The 14,124-nt window shown below is 36.5% G+C and overlaps 1 long non-coding RNA gene across 1 annotated transcript; it reads right to left on the bottom strand.

Annotated features, from left to right (window-relative positions):
* Positions 1 to 9: 9 nt before the first annotated feature.
* LOC307149660 lies at positions 10 to 13,538 on the bottom strand. Its single transcript, XR_013819599.1, has 6 exons — positions 13,372 to 13,538; positions 12,333 to 12,395; positions 9,563 to 9,648; positions 5,361 to 5,472; positions 1,663 to 1,841; positions 10 to 104 (listed from the first exon to the last, which is right to left on the bottom strand). It is a non-coding gene; the product is annotated as an uncharacterized lncRNA (long non-coding RNA).
* Between the last annotated feature and the right edge of the window lie 586 nt (positions 13,539 to 14,124).

A 14,124-nucleotide genomic window follows, 5' to 3' on the forward strand; every position in this document is an offset into this window, starting at 1 on the left:
TGACCTCAAACTGACCTCATTCCCTTTCCTCCGGGTGTAATTTATGATAAGCAGATCTGGTGCTGGATCTGTGAGATTAGAAGGCGCTCTCTCTGGTTTTAACACTGCGGGGAACATAAAGAAGGGGATCAGTTATTGACACTTCAAAGATGCCAAATTCAGGATTTTAAAAAGCCCTACTACCCCAATCCTCCATCATATAAGTGCTTCCCACTGCTGCAAAAGAGATGGTGTAAGAGACTGAACATAAAGACAGGGATTTTAAGATTCTTTCACACATTAATAAACATAATAAAACAAACAATTAAATAAATTGATTGATTAATTCATCCGTTTTATATGGTATTTGGGAAAAAAACCATAGGGAGATTTTAATAAATAAATAAATAAATGTCTTATGCACGTTAAGCTGAATCTACAATCGCTTCTCAAGAAATTCCTATATTGCATATTGCTCTAAAGCAATGATCAGCATGAAGTATGTCAAGTATGACAATACTCCAACACTAACTGTACAAGGTGTATTTTTTGCGTATCTGCTCTCGTGTTTCATTTCGCCAATAGTAAGATCTGAGCCTTTATGTGTGTCTGTGTGTGTGTGATTGTGTCGACAATGTGTTTCTTATTAATCCAGCACCTGTGCTTGACTCTACATGCCCATCCTGCAGCCAATACTCAGTTAACCTTCCAACAACAAACTAAACAGTGTTAACAATTCTACAGCTGGCATAAAAAATACTTTACTGTTAGAATCTATCTATCTACAGTATCTATCTATCTACAGTATCTATCTATCTATCTATCTATCTATCTATCTATCTATCTATCTATCTATCTATCTATCTATCTATCTATCTATCTATCTATTAGGGCTGTAACAATATATCATGTCACAATATATCGCATACAAAAATGCAACAAAATGTATCGTGGATAGTGACAATCTGTATAGTACACCCAAAATAAAAATGACTGTGTGAGAAAAAATTCAAGTTTACAGAATTTTAGGGTCAGTACTACATTAAACTGCTATATATAATGTTGAATATGATTTATAATAATGCAATGGGGAATATTTGTGGGTCCTGATAATGCCAAATGTCTTATGTTACCAGTAAAAAGTGGCCTATATTATTTTAAATATATCTAGTCAGTGATTCAAGCATATTCGTCTAAAATAATTCTGTATTTTCATCTTCAGAATCATCAATATTTTTATTCTAGTGTCACCATTGTCCTATGGATTGGGTTACCAGCACCAAGTCCAAGCCTATTCATTTACACCCACAATGTAATATCAAATTTAGTATTTTAATCAACAGTACATTTTTTGTAAACCTTTTACCATGTCTTGGAGTTTCGCAATAATATTGTATCGTGAGTTCAGTATCATGATAAGTATCTAATCGTGACATGTGGGTATCGTTACACCCCAGCTATCTATCCATCTATCATCCATCCATCCATCCATCCTGTTTCTGTCTGATGCAGCAGTTAGTATCTGAGATGAAGGTAGTCTCTCTCTCTCTCTCTCCCTGTGTGTGTGTGTGTGTGTGTGTGTGTGTGTGTGTGTGTGTGTGTGTGTTATCAGGTTTGAGGTCAGGTGACCCCTCCAAGCACACCTGTGGCTGTTTTTAAGGCCGGCCTTTTGTTGTGACATACCGGACAAATGCTGTAGCGTCTCAGTCAACATAACCAGCATCCCTCAGAGGCATTGGCATGACTCTCTCCAACACAGATCAGGTTGCTGTCAGGTGTGTCACCCACTCCACTCTCTCTGTCTTATAGTTCCTGGGTCATTCTGTGGTGAGTTGCAAACCACGTCTGAACAATTCCACGTTCTAGAAGGAAAAATAAATATCAATATAATATAGATTACTATTAATATTGATGATCTTTAATTAGTAGAAAATAAAACATATAGGAAAATTTACTTTAAATATAATACCACAAAATAATCACATACAAGTAAAGAAATTGTTAAACCAAAATGAAAAATTTGTCATCATTTACATAATATTTTTTGGCAACCTCATATGATTTTATTTTTTCTGTGAAACACAGAATATTCCAAGTCTTCTGAAGTCCTACGATAGCTTTGCGTGAGGAACAGGCCAATATTTAAGTCATTATTCACTGATAATGTTTCCCTGGCTCTCAATAACCATTTGTGATCATTTCAATTTGCCACTGTAATTGGACATTGGATCACTCAATGTCATGTTTCTAAAAAGGCATTTATATTTATCAAAGAATACTGAAGAAAATGTATCACAATTTCTACAAAAATATTAAGCAGAAACTGTTTTCAACATTGACACTGAAAAATTATAATAATTATAAATGTTTCTTGAACATCAAATCAAAATGATTTCTGAAGGATCATGTGGCACTGAAGACTGGAGTAATGATGCTGAAAATCAGATTTAACATCACAGGAATGAATTACATTTTAAAATATATTCAAATAGAAAGAAAAAAACTTTATTTTAAATTGTAATAATATTTCACAATACTGTTGTTTTTACTGTGTTTTTGATCAAATAAATGCAGCCTTGGGAATAATAAGAGGCTTTTCAGGGGCTTCATGGAACCTTTTAGGGATTCCCATCCCACTTTATGGATTTAGTATTAGTTAATTAAATTAATTCATTTTGAATTTTAATACAATTTTATGAATTAAATAGCTTGTAAATATACTTTATCACTAGAATGTTTTTAAATAATTCCATTCAAAAAGTATTATGCAATCATTTAAGACATTTCTCCTTATATAGAAACTTTATGGCATACAGTTGAGTCAAAACTGAGTCAAGAACTCTGGGTTCTAGCCCTGCTGAACCTTTTCTAGAGTGAAGCCTCACCCATCTTTTTCTCCCACCCCTCTCTCCCTCCCTCCCTCCCTCCCTCCCTCTCTCTCTCTGGTTGTGTGTCAGTGGCTCAGGACTGATGCCCAGCTCTTGTCCAGCTCTCTCTGCAGTGGTTCTTTTGTGTGTCTTGGATCGGGTCAGTTCTCCCGACACACGGCGGGCCTTTGTGTCTGCCCTGCTGTTCCTCATTCCCACACTTTCCACATTCTTCTTTTTCATTTAACTCTTTTTTTTCCACTCTCACAAACTTCAAGCCACGCTAAGACTTTGATAGGAGTGGCTGATGTGGAGATGAAGGATGAGTGTTTTGTTGTGTGAGCGCATGGCCGCTTTCAAAGGTTGTCACAGAATCTGCTGCATTACACATTTTTCTGAATGAGATCTTTGTGATTTAGTCTTTAGCCTTAGTCTTTTATGAAATTAATTATAATAGTTTATAACATAACATAACATAGTCATAAACATAAGTCCAAAAGTCTCACAGCATCATACTCACGCAGAGGTTTTTGAGAACGGGGCCCACAGTAGCCCTTTGAGAGAGAAAAGGGGCAGATTACTGGGGCAGCTGCTGTCTGTTCTCACGCTAATGCCATATGATTTGTGGCTTTGCTGCATTTTGCAGATCTAATAATTCTTCAGCTCACCTTATTTAACTCCAGAAGGAGAGAAAGATCAGAGGAGCATGAGAATGAAGGAATGGAAGAGAAAGAGAGGGGGGGTTGAGAGAGGGCAGCGCAGTGGTTTACTCAAAGGCAAGGGCATTGTGAATCAGAGAGAATAGGGCATAGAAAATGCTCAAATCAAAAGAGACCATGTCCAAATCTATGAAATCTATGATACTGTGGTCCCCTGGCCTCTCCTATAACTTAAACGCATACCTCGGGTCTTTAGTGACCTGGGACGTCATTCACTACCCTCCTCCTCATTAATTTCTTAAAGCTAGACATCAACCTTCTTAGTATTCCTCAATCAATTAATTATAAACAATATAGCAAGACATTTATATATATATATATATATATATATAAAAGAATGCCTGTTTTCCCATTCATTTTTTGCTAAATTTGTATGGGTCACTAACGACCCGAGGTGTGTAACAGTGTATCTATATTTTTTTCTGCACAACAGAACAGAAGATTTTAGTGATCTAAATATTGATTGTAAAAATTTTGAAAATGATAGTTTTGAGAATATGTTTGAGATGGCGAATATGAGCCAGATGTACTGGGAAATGAGGACAGTGATGATGATATAAAACATCTGCTCAAACTGAACCCTTCCATGCTCCAAAAGGGAACAAAATATGCTTTATTTTATTCTTCTGTAATTGTTACTCTAATATCAGGAGAGTTTTATATTATCACGACAGGTAGAGATCCATCCGTGCAACATGTTAGATATATCCGTGGTGCGACAGACCCGAAAATGTAATAATAATTGGCGAAATATTTATGCATTTAAGGGATAATGTAGATCTTAAGATGGATGATGTAGAAAAGTAAAGCACTCCTCTTATTGCATGATTTGATGTATCATTTCTGTGGTACACACACTCTTAAAAATAAAGGTTCCTTACAGGCATCTATAATTCCATGAAGAACCTTTAACATCCATGGAATCTTTCCATTGCACAAAGGGTTCTTTATAGTGGAAAAAGGTTCTTTGGATTTTTAAAATGCTCTTCACACTAGGAAAAAAATGTTATTTTAAGAACTGTTCACTGAAGGGTTCTTTGGGAAACCAAAAATGGTTCTTCTATGGCATCTTGGAACCTTAATTTTTAAGAGTGAAATAGTTAAATAACTCTAAACATGAACAATATTGATCTCTTATCTTGGCATCAACAAAAGGATTTATCTGTGGCATGTTGCACGAAGCTGGTTTCAGTTGCTACCCAGGTGAGTTTGGGATTAGTTTGAGCAAACTCTGTTTTTTCTGGCTCAAGAAGGTTGATTGTTTTTTAGTGGTGTGTCTCTATGGTCTCTATCTCTATGGGAACTTATGCTACACAGCTAACTATTCTGGGTTAGAGATCGCAAACCAAAACTGGATCAATCAGTTGCGAGCAAAATGATTTTGAGCTACAGGAATGCTGGTTAGTTGTTTGCTGGCTCAAGTCAAAATATTCCACTGTCTCAATGATATTCTGCTCTCTAGATATAGATTAGGACTCACTCTATTAATATGAAAAATAATATAATATGAAAACTGTAACAAAAATGGGATTGTTCTGATAATGAAACACCTCTTACCAAACCAAGATTTTTGAAAGATGAATCCTGAAGACTTTGATGACTCATTTATTCACAATGACTGAAGGAGCAGTGTTTATAGACAACAGTAACTCTAGTAGCAGCATCTCTGTTGATGCTCTAATTAAAAGAGGGAGAGTTTGTGTCTGTTGTGTTCCCAGACGAAGAACAAAGTCTTTCTTGGTGGTCCTGAGGCACATCGACTGATCCAGAGCGCATGGCGGTAAAACACTCCTACCTGTAGTTTACTGCAGCTGTGTGAAGAGGTGTGTGGGAAGAGATTCGGGAGTTCTTCACGCTGAGAGCCATTCCCGTTCTGTATCACCCAGAAGAGCTTCTTGAAACATCTCCTTTTGATGTAAGAAAAAGAGAGTTCTTATAAACATAGGAGGTCTTCTTCAAATAAAACTGTGATGCTTTTAAAGAACTGTATAACTGATTTAAATAAAAACAAGGGAGTGTCAACCAAGATAAACTGCCCATAACCCGAGGCCTCCAACTCCTCCAGCGGTGCATGTGGACATTAAAGTTGATAAGGTAAAGCCGACCCTTGGGAGTCAGAGGGAAAACTATTTGGTCCGATCAAGATATGTCACACTGCGACTGATAAGAACCTTTGGACCAAAGAAAGTGTTGATGGATTTCGAGATGGATCTGCACCCACTTCGAACCTGAGGTCATTTGTGCTGGAGAACCTGAGGCCATCTTTAATCTGATATCAAATCTGCTCATGGAGTTTACAGAGAGTAATTAAACCATCAATACTATCTGATGAGCCAATAGAAATGAGTTTGAATTCACACTAACCCCTCCTTTTCCCTCAAACAGCAGGATAACGGGACTACTCACACAAGAAGAGGTGAATCCAAAAACAAAGAGTCCCATTTCACAGGCTGCTTATCAAGAAGCTCCCTCAAACAATCTGTTATCTTCCCCAATGAGGACATTGAGATTACAAAGAAAGCAATTCTGGAAGAGGATTTAGATCCATAGCTGTTTTATGAGCTTGAAATGGAATAATGGAAAAGTGACTTTGAGATACCTAAATCTCTTTCATTAGTATAAATACTAAGACATCTGTGAAAACGTTGTCTGCCTGCAAGGTCACGACTAACTGTGACTTAATTTATCTCCTATTTGTTTGCAGTGCAATGCTTGACATTTAGCACAAGCACAGGCAAGCCACAGCATTCCCAACCTTAAATTATGGGTGGAGAAATGTCCTTTCCTCTCTGTTCTTGTTACCATAATAACTGTGTTCTTTAGATTGTATTAAGACATTCCGGATCGTATAGAGTTCATTCAAGATGATTTATAGAGTAGGACAGATGTTGATTATTATGTTGTAATTGGGGTCTTTGTCAGCTGGTATGGAATACCTAAAGAAAGCAGTCCATTAGCATTTCCATTCATCTCTATGGCAGTTACTCGGCTGGTGCAGGAACTTCCGGAAGTAGCAAATTGAAATTGAAATCTACCACCTTTGCTCATGGGAACATTTTAAGTCAGTCACCTGAGCTGAGAGTAAATACCATGTGATTAATCGCCCTGAAGCTGCATAAAAATGACGTCATGACAATGCTGATTGGCTGATGGCACCACAAGGCTCTGGCAAGTCCCATACTGTGATAATGAAAGATTGATATATTAATTAAAAGTTTGTCTGTGTGTACAAAATATTGTAGTATCATTAATATAATATTATAGTATTTATTAACATTTTGAATAATTTTTTATATTTTTAATTTTAATTTTTAATTATTTTATCCTTTTATTTTATAATATTTTTCAGTTTTATTTTTTAGATTTTTAAGTTTTTGTAATTTTGTTGTGCGTTTCTTGTTTTTATTATTTTATAATTTTTTTAACATGTTTATTTAGTTTTTATTACATTTTATTTAAATTTTTGTTTAGTATTTTTCTGTTTTAGTTTTAGTAATTTTAGAACTTCAACTTCAATATATATATATATATATATATATATATATATATATATATATATATATATATATATATATATATATATATGGTCTCTCTATTTCATACATTAACATTACCATAAACTGGTTAGTTACTGTCAATGTTTATAGTAAGCTACCTAACTAAACATTTTAAACGTATAGCCCCCTTGGGTACTAATGTTTGTTAGCGCCGCAGTGTAATGCATGAACTCACATTAAGTATATATCATGGGACTGTGTTTCAAATCTTCTTGCATGCTATTAAGAGTCATAAAAGTTGAATAAACATAGCTTTCCAGTTTCTGGCACTATACTTTTCCAAATGATGACAACCAGATGATTTGTTAGATAATTACTAACAGAACACTACACTTACAGTAGGTACCTTCTCAAATGGTTTGCATCTACAGTTGTGAAATTATACTGAACTCATTTTCATTCAAGTATTGTATATATGAGGCAAAAACAGATAAAATGAAGCTGCTTTGAGAGATTTAATCTCTCCGGTTTCATCATTAAACAAAATTAATGTTTCGCTCTGTATTTGAAAGCTCTGATCAGCTCAGTCAAAACAGCTCTGTTTGATTTGAAATGGTTGAGAGATGTTGAAAGATAAGTGTTTAGTGAAGCACTCATCAGTGCGTAACATTATTTTCCCCTTTCTTTCACTCGTATCATTTTTTGGTTCTGTAGTGCACCTGTCTGGCAGAGTGGGAGGGTCTTGGCTGTCGGCTGAACATTCCAGAAGAGAAGTCACCCCGTTAATCCTCAAAGCTTCGGCCTGGGACGCCTCATACGCACCCCTTTACACCTCCCCTCTAGCCATTCCTCTGTCCTCTCCTCCTTTTTGCCCTCCATCTATCCATCCATACATTGACCCGCTGCCCTCTTCAATCAGACCTGGCTCAAACGTACTAGTGCTACACCAAAGGTAGAGACTGTGTGAACCAGATTAACGGAGCCCCTTTCACCCTCCTGAAAAAAAGCGTCCTCACAAAAATTTCCAAATGAAAGCAAATATTGTTCATTCCGTGTCTGAGGGGGACCTAAAAGAGACCATGGGAGAGAGAGAGAGAGAGAGAGAGAGAGAGAGAGAGAGAGAGAGAGAGAGAGAGAGAGAGAGAGAGAGAGAGAGAGAGAGAGAGAGAGAGAGAGAGCACGAGAGAGAGAGGGAGAGAGAGAGCACGAGAGAGAGACTACTTAGTGCAGGGAATTAACATTAAGAATTAAAGTAATAATTCACCCAAAAATTTAAGTTCTATCATTAAAAAAAAACTCACTCTCATGGTGCTATAAACCCGTATGACTTGCTTATTTTGTAAAACACAAAGGGAGATTTTTTGCAAAATGTCCAAGCTGCACTTTTGCATAGACCAAAAGTAGATTTTGGGCATAAAAAAAATAATAATTCATTAAACAAATAGACTTATTATGCCCTTTTACAAAGTCTTGATTTTGTTTTATGAGTCTACTACAATAGGTTTTCATGCTTGAATGTTCAAAAAACACATTATTTGTCACATATTTCACATTGTTGCAGCACCTCTTATCCCAGTCTGTCATGGCCTTTACCATAACTGCGAGTATCAACACACTACTAACACAACACAACTAGCCCTCGTCCTCATTAATGCGTATGCTTTGGGTGGGAATTATTTACGAGGAATATTGTGACGTGTTCGTTCCCAGAAGAAAACTCAAGACTACAATCGAGGTGTTTCAAGGAGTTCAGAAACAGTTCACACTGAGAATAACTTCCTCTGGAGGGACTTTTCATTTCAATGCAGATTTTTTTCATGCTCAACCAGCAACATTACGCAGTATAAATATTGAAATTGTAAAAAAGCATAATAGGTCCTGTTTAAATTCCATAAAATGTAGTCTAATAAGTTCATTCAATAGACTTCAATGCTGTAGCTTTTTAATTCTTATTGTATGTGTGAATCAGTAGCCTATATTTAAGCTTGCTTTATAACAATGTCAATTTCATACATGAGAACCATTTTTGATGTCATACCAGATCTGATGTGTTTTCACACTCACTACAAAGGTAATTATACACATTCACAAAAAAAAAAAAAATTCAGAGGAAATGTGTAATGTGTAAAAGGTAAACTTTGAGTAAAATTTAAATGAAAAGAAATGTACAGCTGCACTTTTCTATTATCTTTAACAAAATGTGTAAAAAAAATCACCATTGCTGTATGGAAAAGAGCTTCTTAAACATTCAGTCTAGCATCTCCTTATGTGTTTCAAATAAGCAAAATAATACTTGGTTTGGGCAGATCGTCTTTTGGGCAAAGCGTCTCTTAGCAGTGTGTCTATTTTAACTTGCTAAAGACTGTGGTTCACAGTGTTTCAGTGTTCCGGTTAGCTCTGTCTCTCTTCTCTGTATTTCTCTATCTCGCTTTCTCTGTCAAAGTCCCGTCTTTCCCCGTCAAAGTCCCGTCTTTCCCCTCATCCTTAAAATATTACTCACACAAAAAGCTCTTTATCTCCCTGGGAAATTCTGATGTCCGTGTGGATTTTGCTCTTGGCATGCTCCTCACTCTGCTGGATATGTCACTGGAAAAAAAGAGAAGTTTGAATATACATGACAAATTCGTGTTTGCTTCAACAGTCTTTTTCACAGGTTGTCTTCGTATTTTAATCTCAGACTCTGGAAGCAACTCTGGAGATTTCAGTCTGGGCCAAAAGAGTGAAAGTTTACCGAGTGATTTTTGGTGGATTTACATCAGCAACATTCAGCTTTAGCAGACTGCTCTTTTATATCTTTATCTGGAATTTCAAATTATTTATTACACTAACATATATACAAATATATACAAACTTCTTTCCAACTTTGATAGTTTTAGTATAAACTTTACCCTTTTGAATAATTTAACGCATTAGAGTTTATAAATTCAATTTTCATTTATTCTGATTGAATGTTCACCACTGAAAATGAAACCGCAGTGATGGCATCATCATAATATTTGCATACAAGTATGTGATTGGTCTTTTTTTTCATATATAGAGTACAACAGTCAATTCCTGGAACCTGACTGTTCCTGGAAATGCCATTAATTTTCTTCATAGAGAAATTGATTTTTAACGATAACTTATAAACAGTTAAAGACAGACCTACTGTGAACTCAGAGGTTGATAATCCATGGTAAATGCTTCTAGTGAAGCCGTAAGCCTGCAATATTTAAACTTTAACCCTTAAATGTATGAATGTTTCGCCAATTATTATTACATATTCGGGTCTTTAGCGACCCGAATATACACAGATGGATCTCCACCCGTCGCGATAATATAAAACTCTCCTGATATTAGAGAAACAATCCCAGAAGAATAAAATAAATCATATAGTTCAGTTTGAGCAGATGTTTTATACCATCATCACTGTCCTCATCAGAGCTCATTTCCCAGTACATTCAGCATCTGGCTCATATTCGCCATCTCAAACATATTCTCAAAACTATCATTTTCAACTTCTTCAAAATCAATATTTTGATCGCTGACAGCTTCTCCACCAGATCCACCATCAAGTGACAGTGACACTAATATTTGATTGTGTTTAGTACTTGCTCTGCAGTAAATCGATGAGCCATTTCAAGTTTTGCTGATGATACTTCCTATTCTTTTGTTTTCTGCATTCTTTTATAATTTTTTCTTGTTATATTATTTAAAATGAATTGATTGAGGAATACTAAGAAGGTTGATGTCTAACTTTAAAAAATGAACGAGGAGGAGGGTAGTGAATGAAATTTCGGGTCACTAAAGAACCGAGGTATGCATTTAAGGGTTAACATTTAACATTTCTATTAACTATAGACTAATGCAGTCTATTAAACAATATGGTGTAACGCTGGTTCTGGTCCAAAATCTAGTGAGCTCCCTACATAGGTAACATCTACAAATTTAACAATATCTTTAATGGAACACTGAGCACATTGCCATACATTAGTTTTTTTTTTTTATATATTCTTTTCTGCTCTGTTCTTGTTCAGACCTGCTTTACAGATGATCAGAATATCTCTGCAGGTTTCAACCATCCTTAACGGTCCACAATAAAGTGTTTACTAGAGAGTAGCTCTGGTTTTGGCAGGGACTTGTTTGTATAAGGCTGACATTTACATTCAAAAACCTTGTTATCAGTAATCAGCAAAAGGAGAAACAGATATTTCAGCGAAGTGGCATATCAAACCTGGAAAAAAGAGTGCCATGTCCACTTGATCAACTCTGTTACATAAGTGTGTGGGATGTGCTGTGGTTTTCATTTTCTAAAGACCATTGTTTCATCTCAGTCACAGATACAATCAGCAACACTTCAGGAACCTCAGGAATTTGCTCTGAGGCTAAAAAGAAATCCTATGGAAGTTATCTCATAAATGTGTTTATAGGCACATCTGCCCTTAAAAGGATAAAAAAAAGAATTAAGGGTCAGTCTAAAAAATAAATGTTCCAAAAGGGGAGCAATGCCACTGAAGAACCATTTTTAGTTCCCCAAAGAACCTTTCAGTGAACAGCTATTATGACTCTAAATCAATCAGTAACAAGACACGGTGTAGTTCGGTTTGCCTGGTTCGTTTGGTCTGGACCAAAAGAAAAAAAAGAAGAAACAAATTATTGGACGGCTTTTATGACATATTGCCTATTTTGAGACCGATACCGAACATCCAAAACAATGCTGTGTGCTGGATGCGCTTGTTGTAAGTGCGTAGCCTACATATGATGGTACTGTATTTTGACCGGCTGAGAACTTGTGTGAAGAGCTTATAAAATGTGTAAAGGATTTAAAACAGAAGCAGGAATCCCTCTGTCATACACACAAACGAAGATCTACTGCGAGGAGAAGCGGTTCTGATGCCTGTGCCGAACTGTAAAGGGCAACATCGCGACTTTGACAAGAAAAAACAGGTATGCTTGAGCATTCTGTCCATTTTAGGGTCTCATCTTCCTGTTTTCAGATATCATTCGAACCGCACCAGACTTCGTTTGGAAGTGGACCGAGACTCATCTTTTCAGCGGTCTCTGTCCGCTTGTTTAGTGTGCACCAGGGTTCAGATGGCAGCGTTTACACTTATTCAAATGAACCGCACTTACAGAGCAATCGCACTAGGGTTCGTTTTAATCTAACCAAATATGCCAAGTGTGAACACACCCAAAATATATACATGTAATGTTTGTGCAAAAGAGCAGAAAAACACTCACAAACAGGTAACCTCAGCAGAGCAGGCTCGGTAATCGGTGTGTTTGCTCACCTATTAGGTCTCTCATCAGATGTGTGAGGAGCCTGGGTCACACACTCTCAGGAGAGTCTTTCACTGATGGAGGGAGAACAGGAGAGTGAGAGAGATGAGGGATGCTCTTTGAAATCCCTTGTTCCACTATGGGATGAAACATAGCTTTGAGATGGAAAAATGAGTAAGGAAAAGTTTACGCAAAAAAAGAAAATAGTGTCATCATTCTTTCACCCTCAAGCTTTTCCAAACCCAAAGAACACAAAAGGAGATTATCTGCAGAATGTTCATTTGCTTGAATACCTGAACTGTACCGGAGTTCACATGAAATGTACCCCAGACTCACTATGATTTCCTTCTAAGTAAAACTAAGAAAAGACTGAAATAACATTTCATTATCATAAAAATAACGTAATATGTTCTTTACACTTAAATATACATAGTTTTCTCACATAGAAGCACTTCAAACAGAATACAGCCACATGAAAATTTCACATGATTAGTAAAAGTTTGCATTGTGAAATTTGTCAAAATACAGGTGACTGACTATGCAATGGCAGAGAGGAGGAAAAAAATGTGCTTGTGGAAAAGTGTTGCTCTTAATTATTAAAGCTAACATTTGCACAGCACACATACACGATGTCCGTCCACAAACTCTCCCTTGTGAGGAGCTTTTTTTGTTTCGCTTAGCCCTTCACCTTGCTTTGCAATATTTATACACAGATTGCAGTAGGCTATTTGAACAACTTCAGCCATTAACCATGATGCACAGCAAAAGTCAAGTCTGTTGGTTATTGCAATGAGGAAAAGTCACATTTTGAAGACAGATACATATGTTCTAATTAGCAGGTCAACATGTTGCAACGTCTCTTTGATTTTAAACCTTCAGTTGTCACCAGCGCAAGACAGGCAACCTACATATGTGAAATAATTTTACCTAAGTTAACATAATGCCCTTCTACACTTGAACTTGTTAAAACTGGGACATTTTTGTACCACGGATAAGCATAATCACATTATTTTGTATTACTTTCACAATTAGGCTACATTTACAACTCACCTAACATGTCAGGGACCACAACTCATGGTTAACACTTCAAAAACATACTTTCCATCTTCCAACTTTGTTTGAAGGACATCCCATTTTAAATGTGACAGCCTAAGCTTGCAACGCTGTATTTCAGCAGAAACTATGGTAAATTTAAACAGATAAAACATCAAAGCAAAAATAACATGAAAACTTTTACATATTTTCAAATATGAACAAGAATTGGGAGAATCGCTGCGAATCAACGCATGCGCACTTTAAGTGCATGCGACATTAATTCTGCGCAGGTCTCCTCGCGCTTCCCGCTCATCAATCACGCACACCGGTCTCTCGGGCCAGCGGAGCTGACTGCTTGACACGAGTTGGCCATCGATGCCGCTTCGCATTCCAGGCGTCCGTCGTCTGTACGGATTACTTGCACAGCCTAATATTTCGTGGCACAAGACAGCATTCATACTCGTTCTGCAGCGGTTTATTGGCTTCTCCATATGATTTATTTGTGTGTGACAACTTCCCTCCCCTGCCCTCTGCTACCCAAACACGCTTGATATTTGTCTTTGGTTATTAGTTTTCACTCTTAATTTGCATTTTGATTATGTTTTTGCATGAGACTTACGACCACTAACTCAGCAAGAAAGAACAGGATTCATTAAGAACATGATGAATAAATGATAAACTATAAAAATAAAAACAAATATGTAGCCTAGGCTATTTACACAAGTTCTTGCTGATTACATGTGAGGAAATATGACTGACAAATATTGC

Source organism: Squalius cephalus, assembly GCF_949319135.1.
Source record: "Squalius cephalus genome assembly, chromosome: 21".
Taxonomy (NCBI): domain Eukaryota; kingdom Metazoa; phylum Chordata; class Actinopteri; order Cypriniformes; family Leuciscidae; genus Squalius; species Squalius cephalus.